The sequence below is a fragment of the Coturnix japonica genome, chromosome Z (assembly GCF_001577835.2).
Source record: "Coturnix japonica isolate 7356 chromosome Z, Coturnix japonica 2.1, whole genome shotgun sequence".
NCBI lineage: Eukaryota > Metazoa > Chordata > Aves > Galliformes > Phasianidae > Coturnix > Coturnix japonica.
In genome coordinates this window covers 31,194,007-31,220,673 of record NC_029547.1, presented here as the reverse complement: position 1 = coordinate 31,220,673, position 26,667 = coordinate 31,194,007, and the positions used below count along the sequence as shown (strand labels likewise).

The 26,667-nt window shown below is 41.5% G+C and overlaps 1 protein-coding gene across 4 annotated transcripts in view; it reads left to right on the top strand.

Moving 5' to 3' along the window:
- The first annotated feature begins 1,175 nt into the window (after positions 1 to 1,175).
- The window catches only part of APBA1 (amyloid beta precursor protein binding family A member 1), an 82,881-nt gene continuing 57,389 nt past the window's right edge, over positions 1,176 to 26,667 (top strand). For 3 of the 4 annotated variants that reach the window (XM_032441525.1, XM_032441524.1, XM_015849085.2), the window contains exon 1: positions 1,176 to 1,328. The gene's annotated coding sequence lies outside the window, so the exon portion shown is untranslated. The remainder of the gene's footprint in view (positions 1,329 to 26,667) is intronic. The other variant, XM_032441523.1, reaches the window with a different exon arrangement.

The window sequence follows — 26,667 nt, the reverse complement described above, 5'->3', positions numbered from 1 at the left end:
TATCACAGGCCCTGTGATAGCACAAAACAAAACAAAACAAAACTGGAAGCCTCTTCTGTGTATGTTTTTAGGAGGCAGGGAACATTCCAAATGAATACTATTATCATAGGTGCTCAGAGCTCTGTCCAGCCTGGTCTTGAATGCTTCCAGAGATGGAGAACTGACCACCTCTCTGCGCAACCTGTTACAGTGCTTTACCACTCGTACTGTAAAAAACTTACTTATATCCAATCTGAATCTCCCCTCTTTCAGTTTGAAACCATTTCCCCTTGTCCTATCACAACAGACCCTGCTAAAGAGTCTGCCCCCTTCTTTCTTGCCGCCCCCTTTAGATACTGAAAGGCTACTATCAGATCTCCTTGGAGCTTTGTCTTCTCCAGGCTGAACAGTCCCAGCTCTCTCAGCCTGTCCTCATAGGAGAACTTATTTTAGTCATTACTACCTAGCCAATATTGCTTTAAATACCACACATGTAAGGCATTCTCTCAAGGACTTGAAGGAACAGCATGGAGCTGTGTTAGGAGAATGTCAGGCTGGGTGTTAAGGAATGGTTCTTCACCTTATGCTGGTGTGGTCTGTGGTTACAGCACCAAGCAGACAGAGTTCAAGGAGCATCCAGACAGCACTCCTAGCAATACATGGTCTAGGTTTCAGGTGGTCCTGCGTGGAGCCATGAACTGGGACTCGATGATCCTTAATGGTTCTCTTTGAATACCACGATATCCTCCGACTAATGCCACGTTTGTATGTGTGAACAGGGAATAAGCAGCTGCGTGCAGCGAGCCGCCCTGGTGAGCCCTCCCGGCAGGGCAGTGGGTGATGGGCCTGGCAGCGCCCCGCGGCCTGCCGGACGCCGCCGGGCGGATGCTCGATGCCGCCCGCAGCGCGCCCTGTCTCGGAGCTCTGCCCGCCGCTGGGCGGTAAGGGCTGCCCCGGGGCCTGCCGGGCAGCCACTGTTTCCCCCCGCGGCAGGGTCGGGCTCCGGGCCGGGCTCTCCCAGTCACCGGAGGCGTTCGGGGGACCCGCTGAGCGGACATGAGCCCGGCCCGCGGCCACCATGTCCTCGGCTCCCACCAGCGCAGCCCGTCATGGCGGCACCGCCCCGCACCGCCGCGGGACCAGGAGGGCGGCGGCCGACGCGCTGACGCGAAGGGCGGCGCGGAGCGGCGGGAGGGGCCGTGCCGGGCGGTGCTGGCGGCGGGGGCGGCGGCCGGAGGAAGATGGTGGCGGGAGGAGACGCTGCCTGCCGGGCTGTCCGCCCCGCGCTGCGCTGCCAGCCCCGCCGGAGCCGCCCTGCGTGGTGAGGAGGCGGCGCGGACCCGCACCAGGTGCGGAGGGGCCGGGCCGCGATCTGGGCGCGGGATCGGGACCCCGTTTGGCGGTGCCCATCGGCACGGCTACGGGAGGGGCCGCCCCTCCCTCGTGGGGGCTCCGCGAGCGAGGAGCGGCGGGCGGGTGCGGGCTGTGCAGCCGGCTCGGCGCTGTGCGTTCCGCTCGGGCCGAGCTGCGGGGCCGCCCCTCCTCCCCCGTGCGCCGTGCCCGGCGGCAGGGAGCGGCGGGCGGGCTGCGGTGCCCGGGGCTGCGGGTCGGGGGAGGCGGCGGGCCCGGATATGGCGGGGTTGCGGTGGCCCCGCGCGTTGCGGCTGTTTCTGGAAGGATCAGCGTTAGTAGGGACGGTCCGGGCAGCGCTGTGCTGTGCTGCCGCCCTCGTACGTAAGCCTGCCTCGTAGGAGATGCGGGAGCTCGGGCCTCGGCTGGGAAATCTGCAGCGTTTTTGCTCTCCCTCCTGCAGGGCTGTAGGATTGCAGTTGGTTTCAGACCCGGCTGCTCTCGCCGCTGCTGAGCAACCAGAGGGATGTCCGCCGGCTGTGCGTGCGCGGAGCTGCTGTGGGTGTAGGGCAGGCCGGGTACTGCGTTTCTGCTGCCCGGTGTGCGCCCATCGCGCTGTGCCCGCTGACGGGAGCTCGCCCCGTGCCGCAGCGATTTTGCGCCTGCTTGGCGGATGCGGCCTGCGGTCCCCAGCAGCTTGCCCTGGAAAATATCCCTGTCACAATACCTCAAGTTCTGCTGCATTGCTGTCAAATCCGAGACGGCTGCACCTGCCTCTGCAGCCCCGTGGCTGAAACAGGCAGCAGCACCCTGTTTTCCTAGACGCTGGTGCTGACAAAGAACCTGCTTGTTCTCCAGGTGTGTTACATCTTAGTGATGTGCAGATAACAAAAAGCAACGGACACATTCACATTTTTCCGTGTTAGGCAGTGGGGAGGAGCTGCCCAGCAGCTCAGTGCATGAAAGTGATGGGTGGCAGAAGGTTCTTTGGTGCATTAGTGCATATTTAAACCCAGAAACTGAGCGTCATGCAAGCTGTAGTGGGAGACCATAGAAAAGACAAGAGCAGAAAATGCGTCGTCGTGATGCACTTTGGGTAGGGTACTGTGCATGTTTAGTGGCTGAAATAAGAAACAGAGCAAAAAGCAGCTTGCCTCCCTCCCTTGGAACCGTGTAACCCAAGTTGGGGGATCTGAGAGATTTCAGGTTAACCTGATTTTCACAAAGTAATGGCAACTCAAGGTCGGCTGCGTGGTACGGGTCGTGCAGTTTATTGGTCTGAGTTTTTCTTGGGCGCTGTGAGTTGCATTTTGAAGCATTTGTCTTGCATTATAACACTGTCTTTACTTAAAATATAAATGCTTTTCAGACTGTTGAGCTGTTGCAGACAGAAGGCTGGCCCCTTACAAGACTGTGGAAATAGAGATAAGCACAGTATTGGTTATAAATGCATTTTAGTTGGTCAAGGAACTGGCTTCTGATTTCATTGATACCATTTTGAGCCACAGTCATGTACAGTGATGCACTCTTAAACTCAGAAAGCCTGCAGTATGAAAGCTGTGTCCATCTTTAAGGTACAGTTAGCTTTTGCTTCTTAGAAGCAGCTTCTCTACCAGCTGCATAAAAGACATGCAGGTACGAAAAAATTTTTGCTGAGTTTCTTGTTTTGTGCTTTTAATAGGTCGGTGAGATTGTTCATGTGCGGTATTTTAGTTACTTGGTTTGAGATTGTCTCAGCGTGCATTAGTATTTGTGGCAAACAAGACAGGGAAATGGAGCAGTAAGTCCAGAAATGTTGGCCAGGAAGGTTGGCACTGGGGTGTTACTCTGTCTGTGTACATTCAGGGTTAGTATCCAAACCAGCAATCCCTTCAAAAAAATACAATAAGCTTTGGAGTCATGAAGGAAAACCAAAGCAAGTGCTCAAGCTTTCTGCTTGTATCTAGTTGTCTCAACATTTAAAGATCTGATTCGGCATCTCTTTGCTCAGCACACAGATTGATGGCTATTGACAGTATCTGTTCTGGATTGATGCTAGATTATGAATTAGAAGAATCAGACCTTTTCTTTTCCCCTCTACCTCATCCCCCCCCAAATTAAAAAATATTAATAGGTTATATAATATTAACTTCAAACAGTGTAATAAACATTGCCCATAAGCAGTGCAGCTAGATTAATTGAGGCTTAACTTTGAACGAGATCCTATTACTGTCGATTTAAGTCAAGCATTGATGTTCTGGTAATGCATTTTTAAATGTGGTTCTCTCATTTTACGGAAGATGAAGATTTCTGCTTAATCAGAGATCTAGCAAGCAATCCTCTGCTCATTATTTCTAACAGATTGTGTGTAATACGTACTGTGTACAGGTTAAAGGTTTCTGTGGAACAGATTGATTGTTTTGCTTCATACTATTGACTGATTTGATAAGCCAGCTGCTCAGAGCAGTGTGATGGTATTTTTCTGTTTCCACTGCATGAGACCGTGCTCTTTAAAAAGAACAGAAAAGAATGTCATATGTTCGTTGTTTTACTGGAAGGATCTGGGGAATAATCTTTGTTTGCAGCTTTCACATAGACGGCCATTTTGGTGATCCCTGTCCCAGTTCTGATCAGCGCTTGCCATGCATATGGGAACTGAAGCAAGGAGCAGTTGCAGGTGGCAGAGGACTTCGTTCAAGGTGCTCCAGGGCTCCAGAACCTTTTTTTGGGGGGAAGGATTCAACCTCATGTAAGCAATGATGAAATGAGTCCAGTTTCCAAGGAGCCTGAAGGATGATGCTGTTGGGAAAAGGGGCAGAGCTGTTATGTCCACTTATTCCATCTCATTGTAGAGACAGGATCGTGTCCTAAAAGGTGTTCCCTAGATGATGATCTGTGTAATTTTAGACATTATTCTTAAGAATTTTTCATCTTCTGATAAGACTGTATGAAGAGCTGTTTGCTGATAAGCAGTGGGGTTTAGTACATCAGAAAGGAAACTAGTGAAAGAAATGGATTATGGGTATTTAAAGCAATGAAAATTCTAGTTGAGGTAGACCATGGTGGGAACTTCTGGTTTTCTTATAGCCCAGCAAAATGAGATGATCTGTGAAATCTATGTAATTCAGAATGTTTAAAATACAGGGGATGTTTTGAAGTCTTTTTTAGATACATGCCTTTCTCCCGTACCATCATATGTACTCAGATTATCTGTCTGGTCTATCAAATCTTGCTCATAAGCCAGCAATTAAGTATTGTTAACTGCTCAGTAAAAACTGCTCTCTGTAAGTCAACAGCCACCTTATCATGCGTGAGATCAAAATGAGAGGTAAGAGTGAGAGACGTCATAAAAAAATCTGTTGGTAAACATGGTATATTCCGAGGATGTGGCAGCACATCCTTGGATTTTTTTGGCTGAATCCTTTTAGGGCTAATTTATTTTTTCAACTTCTTATGATTTTCTAAACCTCTGTGACATTCTTTTTGAGCATCAGGAGCATCCCTGCTGAATTTGATATCCATTCTTTCAAGTCTAAAAGTTAGGTACGGGTCAGGAAGACATTGGGATGGCAGAGCCATGAAGTCGGTAAAACGTGATCATCTGCTGCCAAGATCAATCAAGCAATTACCCTAAATTAACTCTCTGTTTATTTCTTTCTGTGCTTGCAATGGTACACAACGGGAAGAATTTTTTTTTCTATATAGATTCATACCTGGGAGGAAAAAAAAATGTCCTGCATTGATCTGGGTAGATTATTTTCTTCTTTGCCATTATTTTTGTTTTTGCAGAGAAGACAGAATGTTTCTGATTTTCCACGTTTGCTGGTGGTCATTGAGGTATTTTTTCTGACAAATGTTGTGCCTGAAGAATGGTGGGTATTGGGGTGAGCAGGAGCTTGGGCACTGAGTAATATAAGGTGTTTGTAAACAAGGACAAATCATCAGAACATAATGGTAAGGTTAAAGGACATACAAATGTGATTTTTTTCCCCTAATATCCCTAGGTGGGTTTTTTTTTTTGTTTGTTTTGTTTTTAATAACTCATTCTGAGATGTGAGTTGCAGTTTGTGATGACAGCATTACTATCACTGTGCGTTTCTATAGTGTGTATTCTGATGGGACTTTGATGAGGTTTGAAATTGTGCTGCTTAAGCAGAATCACACGGAATCACAGAATCTCAGGGCTGCAAGGGACCTCAAGAGATCATCGAGTCCAGCCTCACAGATAAACCTTAATTCAGAAATTAATTCAGAAAGAGTATTTAAAAAATGAACAGACATCCATGTTAGTTGGTGGGGGAGGCATTAGCTGGCAGAGGTCTATGTCAGGTCTTCCATGGGCTGAAGTAAATGTTCTCAGTAACACGCTTTAGATCCAGTAAGCAGACAGAAGCAATTGTTTTCAGTACATCACCTGAGACAATGGATTTGGGGAGAGTGGGTACTATCTCTGCTGCCGTGGTGGGAGGCTGGCACTGTCTGTGGGATGTGTGTGGGGAACAGTGGGTTTTTTTACTTTTTCTCATAACAGCTTTCTTACACCAGCTCTTTTATGATCGTAGGTATAATATAAGCTGGAAAGGATCCCTGAACGTCATCTGATCTAAACTCTGCTCAAACCGGGTGACTGAGACAGAAGGTGTGCACACAGTGTGTGTAGGGCTTGGCTTGCTCGTGTCTGAAATTGGAATTGAGGTGCTGCTTCTCTGGGGGATTCAGAAATAACAACAATGTACAGAAGGTTCTGCTTGCAGCCGGTGAGCAGGAGGTTGTGCTGCTGAGTCTGGGCTTTCTTTGAGCAGGCCCAGCTGGGCGCTGCTGGCTGTGCTGCTGCCACTGAGCCCAGAGCTGCTGCAGAGAGTGCTTGCTTTGTGTAGGAAACAGCGGTCACCTCAGCTGGGCTCTGTTTTTCAGCTCAGTCCTCCTGCATTTGTTCCGTGCAGGCTGTGATGCAGGTTTATTTGCTGCATTACCTGATCTCATCACATGACACCGCCTGCTTTTTTAAAATTGGACTCACAAGACTATCAGAGTGAGGAAATAACCTCCCAAAATTCAGGAAACATTTTTGTTTTCAGTAATGTTGTAACACGCTAAAAATTTGATCACTGTTTTTTTAAAATGAAAGATTTATTAAGATGTTTTCCTCCTCATTGTGTTTTGTGCAGTTACCTTCCAGCCGATAACGAAAATCTCCTTCAGTAGTTTGCATTAAGTAGAAGATCCTATGTAAAAATAATATGTAGTTTTGTAATCTCCGTATATCTCTGTGGACATTTAAAAAATCCATTCATATTATTTATGTTTCTGATATTCTCAGCTATTGTACTCTTTGTTTTGGAGTGATAAATAGGGATAAACTCCAGGTTCTGCTCTCACTCAATTATTCTCTTGCCTTGCTGATAAATGATTAATGTAATCCACTTAGAAGATTGCCATGACATCATTCAGATTTTGGCATGCTTAATTTCATTTCATAAGAACGTAACAATGAGCAAATCCTAAAGTCCTTGACAGGTTCTTCCTACAGGAAGGTGCTTGGGCTGTGAGCAGTGCAGGAGAGCCTCCCGGGCTGAGCCTCCAGCCTGCCTTCAAAGCAGGGAGAGAGCTGCTCTGTGCCTGGTGTGGTGGTTCTGCTCAGCTTCAGCATCTGGGCTTTCTGGACCCTGGCCATTTTGCCATTACTTTACATCTGATCTGACAATGCCTGGGTGATTTAGGCTTTGTTTGAAATCTCACATTAGTCGCGTGGTTTTCACCAGTAGCAGTGCCCAACCTCTTTGTGCCATGCTGGCTTTAGGTTCAGCAGTTTTATCTGTAGGTGGAAGTGACGTGCGAGTTTACCCTTCCTCATTGGGAGGAAGCACTCAAGCAGTTAATTACCTTAATGCACACTTGGATGACTTTTTATTTCTTTATTTAAGACAACTATAAAGGCTGAATGATAGTGTTTCAAGTTAGGCCAAACTGGTTTTGAATGTAAATGTAGATATAATTAAGACTACAGCAGACACATCTGTGTATCATCAGTTAGACACGTTTAATACTTCAGTGTGCAGTTCATCAAAATGTTCTGGATACACATCCAACTATCTCATTGAAAATAACTATTATTTCTAGCTAACTACTGATCTCATTATTTTGGTCAGTGGTTTGCAGCCAAGATATCTCTTGAACAAAATTTCTGGCTGAAGGAAATAAGCGAGCAGATCTTCCTAAAATAAATGTGAAATACACTGTCTGCCTGTATCAGTGCTTATATTAGATTGGAGAGTCGCACTGATGTGTGAGGTGCCTCTGAATTACCTCAGAGATGTGGGATGTTATGTCACGTCTTCTGGTGCATTGGTAGTGAGACTGCAGATGTTTCTGAGATCTAGTTCTTAATCATCTTAATAGTTGAGGGACATGCTCTACTGAAAACTATTGGTGACAGGTGGATGGTTGGACTGGGGGGTCTTGTAGGTCTTTTTCAGCACTGGTGATTCTGTGATAGTCTTTAACCAGTAAATAAAAGAACTTTTCTCAGAAGAGATCTGTGTAAGCACCAGTGGGAAGAACTGCCCCTTTATGGTGGATAGAAGCATTTTGAACTGAATGGCAATGTGGAAAAAATACATATTAAAAGATTACTGAAGTACTAAGGAGTATGTGCTCTTCTTTAGAAGGTGTCTTTCATCTTGTATCAGAGGGAAGGAGTTCACAGCTTTATGATAAGAAATTTTTTGTGATGTTAGAAAGAGAAAGATATATTTTCAGTCTGTTGGTGGTTAAATGGACACAAGTTGAAGCTGCATGAACGAGCTCTGATATTATTTTGTATTTATAATATTCTGTGTCTCTGTTATTACGGCTTAGAGCATTAAAAAAGCCAGACACAGCCCTGAAAGATTGAACTCCTGTGGCTGGATACACTTCTGCTGTCCCTTTGTTCACCACACTTATTGAGGTCTTCATGTTTCTCTGACCCATGACGGAAATCTTGCTGCTTTAAGGCATTTCGCAATATCTAACATTGTTGTTATTGTATAGGATCACACAAGCCTCAGTGGCTACTTTTCTGGGTTGGCTTTTTAGCTGTAAGAGGGTGCTGAACAATGGATGTACTGGATAATTCGGGTAAAACTCACTGTATTAGTGGATCCAAGTCAGTATTCAATAAAGCCCAAGTCTGTGTGTGAATTTCAAGGCAAGGAGAAGACACATTTTTATACAGGTGGTCATTGGGTCTTCCATTAGATAAAATAATTAGGAGAATGACCTTCTTTTTCACAGAGAGGGAGAATTCGCTCTGAAAATCACCACCACGCTTTTATTTTGCAAGGAGTAAGTCTGCTTATTTAAGTTTTTTCTTAGCAGAAAATGGATGGATTACCTGTTAAAGTTCAAGGATGCATATCTGGAACACATTTTCTGCTGAGGAGACTAAAGCCTGAGGATTTTAGTCATCCTGATCTGTTGCTCATCAGCTGAAAGTATTACTGTGTGGTGTTCTTTCCTCACAGACAGTGGTTTCTGGATTCTCCTGCTAATGGTTCCCAGATCTTTTCTTATTGATGTTCATAGTTTACCAAGCACTGACACAGAACTGATGAGATTTTTGACACTGTTGCTTGTCAGGAAGCATTTGAATGCCAGAAGCAAGATTGCAATGAAGATATACTGATTTCACCTTGCTTTTCGTGAGATGGCAGCAATATTGTTTTCAGTTTTGTTTAGGGACTTGGTGGTAGAAATGCTTTTGTTTTTGTTTCCAAGGTTATCTTTAATCCTGGTTCCTTCGGTCTCAGGTACCTGAGAGGAAAATTTCTTGTGTGCTTGTTATGATTTTATTTTCCTGTACTCAACTGTTGCACATGAATATGGAATTTCTTCTTGTAAGGCATGATAGCACTGTCATCTTTCAGATTCACCTGCTCATGGGTTATGCTTGTGGTAAGGTGTGTAAGGTGGTCTCACAGATGCATCTCATTCTGTGTCTGGCGCACCTGTTCATGTTTTGCTGTGGGTACTGTGTATTTTAGGTGTGTTTGGATTGCGTGTGGTGGGGATTTAAACTTCTTTTTTGTTTTGTTTTGTTTTTATTGCCATCCATCAATATCTGGCTTGTAAGTTACGTCATAATTATGTCCACTAGTTCCTTTTTGCCCTGAGGGGGCTAAATCTCACGCTTAATAAATGAAGCTCCATTCATGAGTTCCTGGTGAATGTGATACATTCAACAAGAAAAAACAGTGACATAATGGTGGATTTTATCTGCAGTGGTTCACAGTTGAGAGGCGCTGCTTTGAGCAGGGTCTGCTGAACCTGTGGAGGAGACATGGAAAGAACATTGTGTGAGTTCACACATCTGGATGTGCATTTCACCTAGAAGCATTTGTTTCAGAAAAATACAACAACTTTTATCTCTTGGCAGTTGTTGAAGAGTCATGAACTGGATTAATGGGTAAGCCTTGTAGCTTAAAAATTGGGAGGTGCTTCACCATTATGACAGGAATTGCTTCACAGTCTGCAGTTAGAAGCCCAGCGTAGCTAAATAAATCTCTGTCTTTTCATGCTGAAGGATCGACAGCGTGTGGTTACTGTTCTGTGTAGCTCTGATACTGTAAAATGGGGGAAAAGCCCTTCAGTTCCCTTTCCCTGAATTTTTCTGAATTTACTATCAAAGAAATCAAAGCATTTTGTAATCAGATTTTTTTAACAATGCTGAGTGGTATTTGTTGGGATGGTATCTATTCATACATGTTGCATCAATAAGATGATGTTTGTTTTTTTTCTTTCCACAAATAAAGGTGCTCATTGACATGCAGAAATACAGACCTCATTGTGAGAGATGTGGGCACAGTTTCTCTTGTTAAGAACTACATATTCAGTACATGACACTTTTGTATGCTTGGTTAGCAGGGGAAGTTCCTCTGTCATTGTGGCCGTGCTTGTGCACTGATACGTGCAAGAGCTTCTGCTGTTTTGTTGATTCTCTAAGGGCAGATGAGATGTGTTCCTGGACTGCAGAAACAAGTTTTGTCTTTTGTTTTCTTTATAATCTTTATAAGCTGTCAGTAAAAGAATGATACTGATTTTGGGCAGAAATCGGGTTTTTAGTCTTCCTTCAAAAATTACATTTAGTTTTAACACTAGTAAAACCATTTTTTTGTTTTCTTTGAAACGAGATGTATCAGAAGTCCGGGTATGGTGCTTTCAAAATGGCCTTTGTGAGAAAAATAACTGCTTTTGCTAAATTTTGACCTAAGAGAGACAGCAAAGAATGTAGGGTGAGATGTTAGAAGGTGATGTTAGAGTCTTAGTAGCAGGTTTCCAGTCTTGGAACATAACTTTTCATTAAAAGTTTAGGATCTTAAGGATTTATTCCAATGCCATAACACTAGCATCTGCCACTGATGTCATGAGCTGACATAATGAAATGGGAGGCATTACTTTCAGAGCAGCCCTTGTACCTATTTTTTTTTTTTTTCTTTTGTGAAATGATGGAGTTGTTTTTGTGATTGCAAGGCATTTTGCTCTACTTAGCTATTTTGGTCATCTGCTTGTTTCCCTGTAGGTGTTCCAAGCAATACCTTTTTAGTTCTGAAGATCCTTGTTGCCTTATTTCTCTCTAAAAGTCTATCGTTGTGGCAAATGCTCATTAGCAACTGGAGAGTGATTATCATTATTTCTGTCAGTGTGGCTGTCTCATTAATCATGCTGAATTTCATGATAATTCTTTGTAATACAACTCTATTTTCACATTTTGCCCATCACCTTTATGCCCTCAGCAGGCAGTGAACAGCGTGGCCAATTAGGCCATCACAATCTGTACTTTCCCAGACAATAATCAGACATCAGGCTTGACTGCTGAATGGTAAGAGCTGCAAATTGCAAGTGGTGTTATTGCAGCTGCTTATAACTGGTATTGTGGCCTCAGTACTACTGAGAATTGAGGAACTTATTGTATCTCATTGAATTTACTAATTTCCTGAATGTACTAAAAATGGAAATGCTTGGTTTTTTTTACTTGTGAGTATTTAATGATTTAGCAAATCTAAAGTACTATTCCTTACCTCCCTCAACTTTTTAAATTCATTTTTTTAACCAAGAAAGAGCCTAAGATTTGAGTCAGAACTGAAAAACTGCAATCTCACGCAACAGAGTGGATCAGATTCTGTTACATTTTGAGATCTTTAGGATTTACCCTGCTTTTTAAAGCTGTGTGAAATCCATTACTTTGCCAACTTTTGCAGACGTTTGTTACTGGAAGAACAGTGAAGTAGGGTGGAGAAGACAGCATGGTCTTAGTTGCCATGTACTGCGTATGCATCACTTGCTCTGTTGAGGTGACTCCAAAGGCTGTTGTTTGATGGTGTCTCATGTGGGAGCCTGCTTGCTGAAACAGGGAAATTACATGCTTTGCTGATGGTGTGCCTGTATCCTGTACTTCATGGTGACTGTGCTTCTGCCTTTTGTTAGTAGTTGTAGGTGTTTGAAGACACACTGAAGCTTCATGGCTTTGAAGTTCAACAGCAACATCCTGGGAGTCTCCAAGTGTGAGCACATTAACACAATATGGAAATAGTCATTTTTTCTGCATGAATTTTAATTGTGACTGGAAGATGAGCCAAGGAACTGTCAACTTTTGTTTTTGTTCTCTAAATCTGATAATTGCTGTTGTTGCTCCATTGCAACTCAGATTAGAAATCATTGTGACAATGGGGGGAGGTGCATTTGCAGTTTTATGTTGAATGGGCAGGCAGCTCAGGCCTAGAGTTTGTGACTTCTGGGAACCTACAAGGTTTAAAGTAATGTAAACATTGTCTTTTAATTACATGTTTTGTATTTATTAAAAGGACAACTGCCTGATGCCTAGAGCTTGTTCTTAAAGAACTGATAGTCTTTTGTGTCTTGGGTAAATCCACTGAAGCTTATGTAAAGACTTAGCTTCGGTGTGCGTTGTGTGCAAAGTGCTGCAAATGCTTGGAAGTTGGAAGACATTCTGAATGTCCTACGTGTTTCTTTCTATGTGGAATGACCAAAAAGATTAAAGTGCTGCTTTGTTGTTAGGGAGTAAGGGTAGAAATAATGAATTGATAATCCTCTCTACATGTAGGAGATTACCTTTTCTGTTTCAAGCGGCTCTTAGTATATTTTGATAGCAATGATCAGGTTTCAGGCTTCTGTTTACACTTGCACTAATTGCTCCCAGAAGTGTCCCATAGAGGAGCACATTACAATGCCATTTTCAGAACAATGAATAGGCTGGTGGAGGGTGACATTAGGAAGCCCTGAACAGCAAGGCTATTTTGAGCAGTGACATCCAAATATCTGAGATGGAAATTAGTGAAAGTGAAAGGTATTATCAGTGACATTCTTTCTGAGTTTAACTGTAGCTTCCTTAAGTGGGATTTTCTTCCTGCATATCCCAGGATTACAAATCCTCTGGAATATGGAACAGTACATGAGAAGAAGATAGCATCTGAGGGTCTGATCTGTTTCTAGGGTAACTAGCCAAGCCCCAGACAGAGATTTTCAATTGAATTTAGAAAAAGCAATAATTCTAATGAGGAAAGAAGAACAGCTGATTTACATCTTTGTGGTTCTGCTGTAATCATGTGAGTGATGCAAACCTTTATTCAATTTGTGGAGTTATGTATACTTGGAATCATCTGTTTGTCTATGCTTAATATTTAATCCACGTGCTTGTTACTATCTGAAGGCTTTCCTGGGGGCTAAATGGAGATGTCACTGTAGCTTTGTGGACATCCCTAAAGAACTTACCCATATTTTATTTGGAAACTATGCTGAAAGCAAGTTTCCACATTTCCTTTTTGGTACTGCTCTCAAACAAAGTCTAAGTAACTCTTCTTGTTGGAAACAATATCCCACACTCTTCTTGTACTTGCACTCTTTTAAATTCAAAATGGCTCATTTTATAAGTAGCATTTTCAACTCAGTACTTGCATTGGTGTAGCTAAGAACAAGACGCAGCCTGTATCCATGGGTAGCCTGTGGTTAATTTTGTATTCTGACTTTGTATTTGTTTGAAGGTACTGTGTAAGATGTGCAAAAGAAGTTCCAGAAGCTGATGAGCTCAGTAGCAAGGATAGCTTTGTAAAATTTTGTGAACTTGCTTGTAGCTCAGGAAAAACATCCACACAGAGAGAGGTGGATAGCTCTGAAGAGATGGTTTCCTTGACAGTATTCATTAAGGCTTCAGGTTTCAGGTAGCAATGTGACTTTATTACTGTTCTGGCTCTCTTCTTAATGTAGGTGGTTTTCCAGTATTGCTGGAAGGATTTGCTGTCAGATTTTAATTTTGATCAGGAAGTGTTTCTGTAAGCCAACAAACCAAACCCAACAATAACAACAACAAAGAGCCAACACACCCCAATCTCAGAAACTAGTCAGCTGGCACTGCACGCAGCTTTAAGGCAATGTTGGTATTATTAAGGATTTATTTTATTTTTATTTTGGAATGAAAGTGGCACCATTTAGCCTTGTTTTGTGACTGTATTTTTGACTTCTCAGAATGATTAGGTGATTGGGAAGCTACTCATTCAGGGAATTGTCTCTTTCAGGTCTGTCATTCTTTGTTTGAGGAATGCTCTTGTGCAGTTGCTCCTACAGATAATGTTCTGTCCCTGTTTATATTGCCAGGAAACAGCAAGATTCAATAGACATGTTGCAAAATTCAGAAAAAAACAGTTCTGGAGAAAAGCCAAGGAGGACCATAACTTATCAAATAAAAGTTTGCCAAGTACGTGGTCTCTGTGCAATGGGACAGAGCTACACTTTTGGTTAGTTTGGACCTTTCTGTAGAACCCCTTACATTAAAACTGTCAACAGTAAGACTGCAATATGCAGATGGAGTGTCTTCCTCTGTATGGCTGCATCGTTGTTGGTACCCATGTTGTGTTACATCCGCTACTGCCCAGGCATCTATGTTTGTCAACAAAGGTGGGCCGTGTGGAACCTGATTGTTTTGCAGGATTTCAGATGTCTGCCTTTATTTTACAGCTTCAGTTCTTCATTATCCCACTTTTCATATTCTATCCACATGTCTTCCAAGAAAGCCATGAAATCGGTTAAGCGACAGAATAGAGATAATATAAAGCTGAATGGTTGGGTCATTGTGGGCCAGTTTGTGTCTGCAGGTTGGTCTGCTGACTGATGTTGACTTTGTGTTTGTCTTATAGTAGGAGGATAAATTGGGATTGCCCATTCAGCTTGAGAAAATGCACTGACTTTGAAACTGTAGTGATAGAATAAATTTAAAAGTGTCTAGCAGTTAAAAAATTAAGGATGAGAAGTAACTGTTTTATCACTTTAACATACTGTTTGTTTATTACCAACCTCATAAGAAAACAACCTGTGTTCCAGGACAATGTAATCATAGGGATTTTTTTCACTGTAGTAAGATACACAGAATGTAAATCATAACAATCCTTTGTGGTTCTTTATCTTTTTCGTAAACAGTAATTGAAAATTAGCAATGTAATATATATAAATCTCAATTTATTATGCCTATGTGTTTATGTTTGAATAGTATCAAGTTGTGTGAAAACATCAGGTGTACTTTGCAGATGTGATAGCCTGTCCACAAAATGGCTTACTTGCAGATGTTTTTTTCACAAACAGTTATTTACAAACGAGTGAGTTCTTCACAATGGTATTTCTGATTACCGTGGAAGAGGTACAGAACTTAATGGTAACCAGATTTTTGCATGTTTTAAGTATTTTCTTTTACTGTTTTTCAACAGAATTTTGATCTATTTTGGAATCCCTGCAGTCACTAGCACTTGTGACTATCTCAATTTATTTCTGGGATACTATCTGACTTAGCATGTGAAAATGTAGTGGACAGTTTTTATCCTCAAAAGTATAATGATATGTGTTGCGTCTCTCACAAGCATTTTTATCCTCCTTATAACAGTAAACCAATGCAATTTCTCTGTAGTTATCCATACCCTAAACTGTCACGGTATTTTCAGCTACATGTGCCTGATTCTACCAGTATATTATGAAAGGAAACTAAGTATTACTTTTCCAGAGTTTTTATAAGAGATGATAATTTTAATGTCATTGTGCACTGACGTTTTAACTATTTAAGGATTTGGGATTGCTAAAAAAATATTTTTTTTTTTTTTTTTTGTGTATTTGCCTCTCTGTTTTAAGTTGACATAAACAACCCACAAATTTTCAAATGGAATGTATTGAGTTGATATCAGACATTCATCTCAGTGAAAAGCTTGGTCATGTCTCCTTACCCTTTATAAGTTTATAAGCCCTCTTTTACCAGAGAAAAAGTTCCTTGCTTCACAATTATGAGTTATTCATTTCACCGTGCTTTTTTTTGGCATTATGTACATTTGTGGACAACTGTTTTCAGGGATGAAATACAGGAAACTTTGTCCAAAATCTCTGATGAACACCTTGAGAGCCCATAAAGAACTGCAGCCACTGCCACCAAACCAGACTGGTTCTTTAGTTTCACAAAATGGAGACAGATATCCCATCAGTTTTAGGTTTTTGTTGTTCTCTTTGTTTGAATAAAAAATCCTAAAACTTGAAAGAAGTTTTGTTATCTATATACATTAACTATGCTATATGTTTAACGAGGTCTGCTCCAAAAGTAAAGCCTCCTATTGTATTATTATTTTCTGTTAGCTCACAGTATCAGTGGCAGATATTGACAGTATGGCAGTAGGGACTGAACTCCTTACCGTTATTTCATTAGATGTTGTTGCCACAGGACACATGGCAGCAGAGTGGCACCCTGTCAGAATAACATCTGACATTAAAGTGCATTTGAAGCAATTATGTATCACTCAGTTCCTCCGTGTGGAAAAAATGGCCTCCACTGACATTCATTGATGCTTCTTGGATGTTTTTGGTGATAGAGGATATAAGCACAGTGAGGCGGTGGGTGGTGTGTTTCTATGATGGTGACTGTGTGTCACCTACACTGATGCAGATTTTTATGAGTGCAACATGCAGACTGTTGTTCATTGCTGGCAAAAACACACAGCTCACGGTGTTGACTATGTTGAAAAACAGCATTTTGAAGCTGAGAATTTGCTCTGTCAAAGTGTGTTGTTGTGCTCTTTGTATCTGTTTCCATGGAAATAAGTGGGAGGGAGTACATTCAGCTCAGCCTATATGTGTGCAGACCAAGAGGTAAGCCAGAGTTTTGGACTTTGGTTGTCTAGACAATACATGGCATCAGTTCACTTTGCATACTTCAGTTGCTGATTTGCGTGATTTGTGTATGTAAATGTTGTGAGGAGGCACTTATAAATGGAACTGAGGCTAACAGTGGGATTTTTCCTGTCCGTCTCTCTGGTTTTACTTTTACTTCAAATACTGTATCCACTGATATGGAAAACAACATAGACCTTACATTGCTGTGACATAGTATTTTTGGAGAGTATGAACTTTGGGAGAAGGTTAAGTAGATTTGTGTGTGTGATAGATAGGATGTGTGTGTTCTTTTTCAGCAGTGAATAGCTTTACATGGATAGTAGGTTAAAAAAGTAAAAAAGAACCTTTTTTTCTTTTCATTTTTTAAAAAAATTGGGGGTATTTGCAAAAAAAAAAAAAAGATTTTATTGATTTATTGACTTGTGCATTTCGAATTCTGCTTCCAGAGGAAGAATTTTTTCAAGGTCAATCCTTTAACCAATGATTATTTTGGTTATGCTTTTTTTAAATTATTTTTAATTTTTTTTTATTTTGTGTATTTGTATTTGTGAGTGAATTCCATTTGGTGCTGCCCATTAGATTCATTTTTAACTAGGCCATAAGTTATATTATGCAAACCATAGAGAAGAATCTTAAGTCATTGAAGGGTTTGGGCTCTAAATTATGCTGCTGTTGACTGATGTGCACCTGAAGCGTGTTTTTTACACTGACGGCTCTGACAATTTCTTTGGAATAACATTGAATTTAGCTTTATTTTGCACTAACAGTTATTGGAGACACCCAAGTTCTGCGTCAGATCTCTACCAGACTACTTAAGTGAGCAGCATATGATCTTACAATGAGTTGTGAATTGTGAATCACTCGAACAAGCACTTTTCTCGGCTGTTGCTGCAGTCACTCTAGGGTAGGTGTTTCTGAGAAAGTTAGGGAAATAAGAGCAGGCACATGCCAGTAACTCAGTGCTGAAATGGAAAGCAGCATCAGGGGATATGGGAACTCTGGGAATTGCTTCTGCCACAGATGCATGTAGGATACTGAAAATAGCTGTGGTAAAGAGTAGGTATGCAATCTGTGTTTGAATTGACAGGATATAACTAATCAGATTCCACTGAAGCAATACAAAGCCAGGCTAGATCTTGGAGGTACTTTACTAATAGTAAGAACATTAGAACACTCAAGCCTGACTAGGAGATCGTGGGTGCCTTTGAAAATTGGTATATGTTTTGAAATGTTGGAAATGTCATTGATACTGACTTCAGGAACAGGTACCTTGATATGATTGTACCAAAAACCATCTCAATATATGCAGCTCTGTGATTGTACTGTTTTTGACACGCTACTACATAACTGATTTGGGATCTTTTTTTAGTCAGAGGGTTAGAATACAATGAAGTGAAAGAGCTGCCAAGCTCCCATTTTTTTGTAGCATGATATTATAAAGAAAATGAATTTTGTATGAGCTTCCCTTTGTATCCAAGCAGTACCCTTGCTAATTAGTTTCAGCCAGAATTAGAAGAGTTTTAAAAGTAAATCCATTTGTATTTTATGACGTTAATGATCAGATAATGAGAAGAGGCACTGATTTTCTCCTCTGAGAATCAAAGGAGCTGAACTGACTTGTGTATGAATTTGTCAGTAGTGGGTTGAGTGGGCAGGTTAATGTGCTGTACAACCATTCCTTGTGTAGCTCTGGACTCATTGTAGATTGTTCTGTTTTTTGTCTGATAAGATTTTTCAATTAACTTTGTTCTGATAATGATAGAAAGTTCTTCAGTGAGTAAACAGTCCAAACGCATAAAAATGAGGGCTTTTCCTGAGTTGTCTGAGTGTCACGGTTGCTTTAATATCAGAAGCAATAACCTCTTTCTTTGCAGAAGGAACACCTTCATCTTATGCTCATATCTATTATTTTAGTACTGTGTTTATAGCTCTTGACTTCTTCCATTATTTTTTCATTTGTACTGATTAAATTTCAGCTGTAATCTGTAGCAGGCATCGTGAGAACCATGCATGCGTCTGGAAGAAAACCAGTTACCTTGTCAGAATTGTAATTGATGATTTCCGATATGTAGTTCTGATGCTGATGTCTTACAGTGTATATCAGGAGGGTTCTGAAAAGGATGCTTGTGTACAGTGCGTGATTTTAAGTGGGGGCTGCTTCATCCAAACATGAACAGAGTTAGGAATTTTTGCTCTGTGAGCTGTGATGTGAAAACAGAGTGGATGTTTGTGAATTAATAATGTCAAGTCAACAACCAGAGTTTGGAGTAATCAGTTTTGCAGGCTGATGTTGCTGTTGCTCAGTTTTCCTGGGTGTTGTCTCTAAGACCGTCTCTGCTCTTTCTTTTTGCTTATGGAGTGATTTTACTATAAGTAAAATGTCCAAGGTAGTTGCCAAAGGAAATGAAGAAAATTGGAGGAGGTCCATTTGGTGCAAAGTACTTTCATATCTCTAAGCAACTGTGAATAGAAATATAATTTGGTTCATGTCACAAATAGAACAGTATGCCTAAGAAAGCATAAATGGAAATCACTTAAGCGGTAGGAAGAGTGAACTGCATTATACTGGGTACTATTTTGCATGTATGATCTGAAAATCCATTCTGCTCAGATTCTTCTCCTTTGTCTCTGTACAATTACAGAAGGCCTCAGTATGAATGAATAGGCAGCATAATTGCTTTATCTCAGCATTTTTCAGTGTTGAATTGCAGTTCAAATTGTACCATGGCACATTTTGTTGACCAGAATGATCTAAAGTTTCTAGAGCTTTCAGAGGGAACAGTATACTTAGTGTAGTGTAGTATAATATAGTGGAATTTATGGAAGTGTTTCCAACTGGAATTAAGTTTCTTACACAGTACAAAAACAAGAGAATAATAAGACAGATGAGTGAAATAAAAACAAATAGAGTAAATTAATTTTGGAAGTAAGTAACCATGAATTATTCTGTACAATAGTTTTCAGTGTTTCTTTTTGCTTGTTTCTTTCTTTCGTTTTGGGTAGTTACTAATTCCACAAAAACAGTTTATACTGTAAGTATTCCAGAAAACAGATTTTTGTCTGGGAGATTTCTCAGGATCATTTGCTGTCATCTGTGAAAGACTGCAGATTTGGGTGAGGTTGTCCTCAATTTGTGACAGGCAAGTCATCGCATCTTTAGAAAAAAAAAAACGATTCTGAGAACTAGTGTAACACTAGGGTGTTAATTATCTTGACTCAAGTAATGTTTTGATGCTGTGTCCAAAAGTATTCATTTATCTAGTTCAGACATTATTGTATGGGTAATAGGGAAGCGATTGGGTACTGGAACAGGTCCCCTGAGGTAGTGATCATGGTACCAAGATGCTGGAATTAGTGTTTGAACAGTGCTCTCAGACAGAGGGCTTGATGTTTGGGGTGGTCTTATGTGGGGAATTGGGTGTAGTGATTCTTATGAGTCCTTTACAATTTGGGATATTCTGTGATTCTATGACCACCAGAAGGGTTAAAGACAAAAACAAAACAAAACAAAACTGATTGCTGGTTGGGCTTATAATTCATTGTTAAGGGTCATGTCATGCCTGGAGTGCAAAATCCTGAGAGGTATCACAGAAGTGTGTTGTGGCACCTGTTGTGTTCAGCATCTTTCCCAGTGACTCACAGAGGAGTACAGAAAGCTCATCAATTTTGCAGATTACATTATTAGTTAGGAGATGAGTCAATCTGCTGTTGTTCAGAGGAATCTAACCAGGCAGGAGTAGCTGAACAGGAACCTGATGAAAATTAAAAAGAGCAGAGGCTGAGACCTGTCCCTGTCAGTGTGTCAGTCTCTGGCAGCAGTGCAGGGCTGTGCATAAGGGGCCTGGGAGCAGCTCTGCAGAGATGAATACCTGCCCAGTGATGGTTTGGTGAGTTGACCTTGGCTGGGTGCCACACATACACCCAGCTGCTATTGCAGCCCCCCTCCAACAGGGTGAGGAAGAAAATAAAAAAGCAGATGGGCTCTAAAAAGGAACAGGGAAATGACTTACCAGTTATTATCACAGTTAAAGCAGACTTTGCTTGGAGAGGTTTTTTAACTTCTTTTGCCAGTTAAAAATAGAATAGAATGGTGAGAAGCAAAGACAAAGCTAAAAGACTTGAACTGTTTCTTTTCAGGATCAACTTCATTTCTCAGTTCCTGACTCTTTTTAATTTTCTCCCCAAGGGGGAGCACAGGTTGAATTGGCAACTGAGATGCCCTGCCAGTCCATAACTCTTCATCCCTATTGCTCTGTCCTCCTCCTCCTTCTCCCCTACATGAGGCTGGTATCCCTCAAATGGGATGCCATCCATCAGGAGCAGGCTGTATGCTCTGCAGACCAATTGGTGCCAGCAGCTTGCTCCTGTAGGGGCTCTCCATGAGCAGTGCCTCCTTCAGGCCTCATTCACTGTAGGTTCCTCCATGGCTGTGTGTTGTGATCTGCTCTGCACGTGACCATGGGTGTGGAGAGTGTTTATGCAGAATGGCTTCATGAGAAAGGACATGAAGAGATTCCACTAGTTAAATTGTAAAAGATATGTAATGTATTAAGACAAAGACGGTCTATCCTAGGGCCGATCACTGGGCTAGGCAGCTGAGAAGAAATCAGTATGTGAAAAAATGACAGCGTTATGTAGCTAAAGATGAAATATGTATCTAGAAGCAAGACGGCCTAAGGGAAAAGCAAGATGTTGTAGCAAGGTGTAGACAAAGCGTGCTAAAGAAAAAGTATCTATAAGAGCTAACCACAAGGTTCAGAGAAGTAATGTCTTAATCACCAATCCTGAGCTAACTTTTGCAATATGCATGATCTACTTTATTAGCTGATTGGTATTAAAAAGTTTTTTTTTTTCTTTTTTTTTGTTTTTTTTTTTTTTTTTTTTTTTTTTTTGTTTTTTTTTTTTTATTTTTTTTTTTTTTTTTTTGTTTTTTTTTGTTTTTTTTTTTTTTATGGTTTTTTTTTTTTTTTTTTGTTTTTTTTTTTGTTTTTTTTTTTTTTTGTTTCTTGTAAGCTTAATATTTCGTGATCCTTTTTTTTTTTTTTTTTTTTTTTTTTTTTGTTTTTTTTTTTTTTTTTTTTTTTCTGTTAACTACCTAATAATACGAGGCCTTGTTGACCATGATAGCATGAGACTTGTCTCCTCAGCGGTTACTTCCATACAAGATGGTGACCTCCTGACGTTGGATAAGGATACAAAGGGCGCCAGCGGTGAAGTAACTGCGTTGGGTTCGGTCTCGGATTTCATCTAGCCTCTGACGGACGATCACGAAAGAGTAAAATTGGAGCTCCGCGTTCTTCGAGTGACCACACAGGTGGGCTCGACCGACACGTCTTGCCAGAAGCCTGGAGGGCTGCAACAGGTACCTTTTTTTTGACCGTGAGTAAAAATGACAGGTCAAAGCAGCATATAATTTATTTTTTCCTGCTTTTCTTAGGTGGAGTACAGTTTAAGGGGAATACGACTTTGAAAAAGGAACTCCCTAACGTTTATTAGTGTATGGGTATGTTTAAAGGGTTATTTTCAGAAATCTGCATTTGAGTGCAGATTCTATGCTGAATGGTGTAAATTTGGGGATCACATATTTTTCAGGGAATGATGATGGGAAGAAATGGCTAAAAAATGCAGGAAAGTGGTGGCTGTGTTGTGTTTATTATTGATTTGTGTTTGCAAGTATCAGGCCAGGAAAGGACGTCGGAGAGAAAGTCTAGTGCTGTGCAGGGGATGGAATAAGAATTATAAATGAATGGTCAGAATTGCTCCGGGGCCCCCTGCATGTGTCCCATCGAAAGTTGCCTGCGCCCGCCCGAGCCTGGCGTTGCCAAGCGTGCTGTGGCGCCGAGTGCCCCGTCTCCGTCTCCGCTGCACGTCTGTATCAGACGAGCGCCTGCAATCAGACCATTGTCGCTACATCCAGCCGGCCCCTCGACCCCCCTTTGCAATGAGCCGTTCCCTGGGGCACAGTAGTGACCTGGGCGGAGGCCGTTCGCGCGGGAAGCAGGGGGGGCTTGGGCCTGCGCTGGCGCGGGCTGTTTAGAGGCGGGAGACGGTGAGGCGTTGGAATCTAGGGTGCCAACAGATTGGTGCTGTCGGTGGGGTATTTCGCCTAATCTGCAGGCCGGGACACAGCTGCTATCAGTGCTTTAGATTCGGGAAGTTGTTGTTCAACAATTGCGGTCTATGCGGTCAGTCCAGTATTGGAGTAAAAAAGTGAGCCAGTGAGACAGAAATGACTGGATTATATCTGAGTATCTTCAGGTTTTGTTCTGCCATCTGATTGTGGGGCTATAGCTTAGGTTGATTTTTTTCGCAAGCACGAAAACACTGCAATTTAATGCTTATCTGGAGATTGAAGATGTGCTCAACAGAGGGTGCGATATTGTTAGGCAGCCCGGAGATCCCTTGTATAATGTTCAACCGTTGAAGAAACCTTTTAGTGGAATGGGTCCTTTCTATCCGGAGCGGAGGCCCAGGCTTTATTAGGACCAGTTAAATGTAGAGAGTCATATGTATCTGCCGGCAGGGCTGTGGATAAGATCAGAGGTCAACCAAGGGTGGGCTGTTATCTTATATGGGAATCCAGCAAGGAAGAAATGAAGGATTTTGAGAGTGTTTCCTAGATAAGGTAGCTTGGAGCCCATAGAGAAGGCCTGGAGTAACAGAGTACATGAGGGAAATAATGCTAAAACATTGTGGCACTTCAGAACGTTGTAATGCTACAGCTTCGTGGCATTCTATAGTACTTTGAGGAGTAACTGGTACAATAGAGAGGCGTTAGACAGGTCAATTGAGCGTGCCCATCATGGGGCTTCAGGCTATTCACTAGTTGAGGCTATTAAAGAGCTTAGGGCATGATTAAAGGCACCAGGGCTGAGGCTTCTCCAGAATCAAGTGTCAGTCAAGCCGCTTGCATCCCCTCCAAGCTTGCAGTCGCTATCAAGCCCACGCTTCGCAGATCATGCTCCCCATGGAATTGTTTTCGTTGTGAAAAACTTGGCCACATGTCAGCGTCACGACGTGCCAAAGCCACTGGTGATTCTGGCGCAGCAAGTGTAATTCCAACCACCCACACGCTGCTGTTAATGCTATAGGAAGTCGGGAAATGATGGAGAAGCAGTCGCACGAAAAGAACACCGGGCGGCCGGCTTGCTCCGATACAGCTTGCCGTTTCCCAGCCCAAGTCGGCCGCTGCCCCCCCGACCGTTCGCTCGTCGTCGAGTGTTGTCGTCTCTACAGACCCCCCGGCCCCTATGCTTCTCCGCACGTCGTTCTCTTGCGCCTCGCCATGCCGCCCCTCCTATCTCGTCTCTGCGCGGCCTGTGTCCTCTGCAGCCGTGTTGTTAACGTGGTTAAAGACCACGATTGGACTGAAAACCAGGGTATTCGTTATTGACGCCAGGTCCAGTAGATCCAGAAAGAGAATCGGACGGCATTTGCCTTCCTGAATGATACTTTGAAGGAAGCAGGAAATGACAAATTTCCCGTTTACAGCGTGACTGTGATGTCTTAGATGCAATGCAGAGAAGATAACAATATTAAGGGGTGATGCCTGACACGTATGCAGACCTTTTCCTATTTAATCAGGTTCCCCCATTTGGAATCCCTGCCTATGAGGCAGTGGAAGGAAGCTAAGTGAAGTCAGTTGAGAACATACAGAGTTCAAGTTCAGCTCTTTACATACAATCCGTTTTGGTTATCAAAACAGTGACAACTATCGCTATGACGCTCCTCACGATTGGGAAAAACTGTGTTTAAGAAATGATCCTCTCTCCTACATCAAATCACCATGTTTGTGACAGAATATGCAAGCTACATATATTTGACTGATACGTCTTGCCTTCAGACCTCGGACAAATCCATGTGGCAACAGCTCTCTCTTCAAACTGTGTCAGACCAATATTTTCATCTCACATCTCCTTCTGAATTTGGCCATGTATAAATATGCACATATGTAACAATAGATATTTCATTCTTGCTTACATATTTGCCACAGACATATGGCACGTGTTGACTTCATCATCGAAGCACCCGTATATCACTGTTAATCTGCTTTTATGCCCTGGCTCTACTGGGCAATTTCCTACATACTAAAAACAATAATGGGCCTGCGTATAGCCTCTAAGTCACTCACCAACTTCCTCAAGAAGGGTGGTGTTAAAACATAACTACAGCCATTGCTCATTCTCCACTGACAAGCTATCTAACTCGGATCACATTTATTCACAAACACTGAATCCATTCTTATATTAAACACAACAAAGGGGGAATATGGAGATCACTACTGCAAGAATATATTAATGTAAGGTTTTTTGCTTGTTTGTTTGTGCTGAATTTTTGTGAAATCGTGTTTCAATAGGATACTAGCTGTATGTGGATTCGGCATTTTTGAGCGCTTCCCGGTTGCTAAAAGGACAGCTCTAATTGTATATTGTGTTGGAATATGGCTCATCATGACTTTTTGGGTACTTGTCGCTCTTACACTGTAACAACTTGGGTCGTCGAATATGCTCTTTTATTTCCACAGGGATCTTAGTTCCCTGTGTGGGTTCAGCATGATATCTTGTGGTCTCCATCTGACGGCAGAAAATACGCATCCAGCCTTTATTAGTAATTGTAATTTGTGTGTTTATATTACTTAGTGGTATTTGCTTTGTAAACTTGTCTGTGCCTATAGATACTATGATTACTAATAGTTTGACATAGTGTGTGCTTTTCTTGTTTTACCAATGCAGTTCCAAGATTTTGGTATTTAGGCATTAGGCTAGGAATGTTGTGTGCTTTCCTTCTATTTTAGTAGTATAGATCAGAATGTGTGATTAAACGGATTTGATGTTAATTCACTGCGTAGAACTTCTTACAGGAATTCAGTACTTTATTCCTGTTTTTAGTACTGTTTGGGTTATGATATATTTTAAGCCTATTAATTAGCTTTTCTCTTAATTTTGTGTCAAAGACAAAAACTGAATGTGAAACCTCCAGACCAAATGAAGATCGACCCTTGTTCATATAACGGATACCATATTTTACTATCCATTAATTGGGATTTGAAAATATTAACCATTGCATCATTTTTATGACAAAAAGTGCACGCTAAGATTAGAACTGAAATTTTGAGATTAGTTTATTCTGTTTTCTTCCAAGCAGGTTGTGTTCCACTTGGCTCTTATATACTGCACTGGGCCATTGCGGTTGTTTTATGGTGGTACAACTGAAGAAATCCTTCAAAGTACACCGAATGCAGGACGAGAACTGTGATTGATGAGAGATGGAAATCTGCACCTTGGAATGCTAGGGACGCCCTGCTGCAGCTATCCTGTTTCTCATCCAGCTCACAACACAGCTTGCTGTGTTCTCAGGGTCAATAAGTTATATATTGCCTAGTGGATACTTCTAGTACATTTGTCCTCTAAAATTGGTTTCTATTTTGACATGCTACTTCCAATAAAATTGCACTAATCATTAAACATTAATTGGCCCGGTATTAAACTCAGTTGGTAGAGCATTGGTTATGAAACAGTCTTAAAAGATGCATTTATTGCACAAATTTTATGTGGTTCATTAAAATCATATATAATCACGAGTATATTGAAAAATTGAGATTTTCCTGATCAGTTACAGATTAACACAATGGATACCTTCTCAACGGATTTTATTTTCCAGGTTGCAGAAACTATTAGTTGCAGTAACAAACATGTTTGGTTCTTTTTTTAGTGGTTTAACAGTTAATGTTTGTTATGTGTTATTTGATCTGGTCTCTTTTTTTCCACTTTTTAGAGTATTGTCCTATATCGGGTCTGATTGTAGTTTTATACAATAGTTAGTTTTAATTTTAAAGTATGTGTTTGTTGACTCTATATTGGCAGAATTCTTTGAAATTTGTGTATATCAAGAATGAATTTTATGTATAGCTAGCAGTCATTGGATCGTAGAATGAGCTAAGTTCACATGTGAGCAGCAGCTATGGTAGCAGTGTATAAACTACATGTGAGAAACTAATTGAACAAGGAATTATTGGTCGTGAACGCGGTCTAAACATAAGCATTGCTTGTTAATATTGATAATTCGGTCGTTGAATTCTGATGCCTTTTCATATTTTAACAACGTAAACTGGGGGACAATGCTGGAGAGTGGTTTATGCAGAATGGCTTTCATTGAAGAAAGGTGACA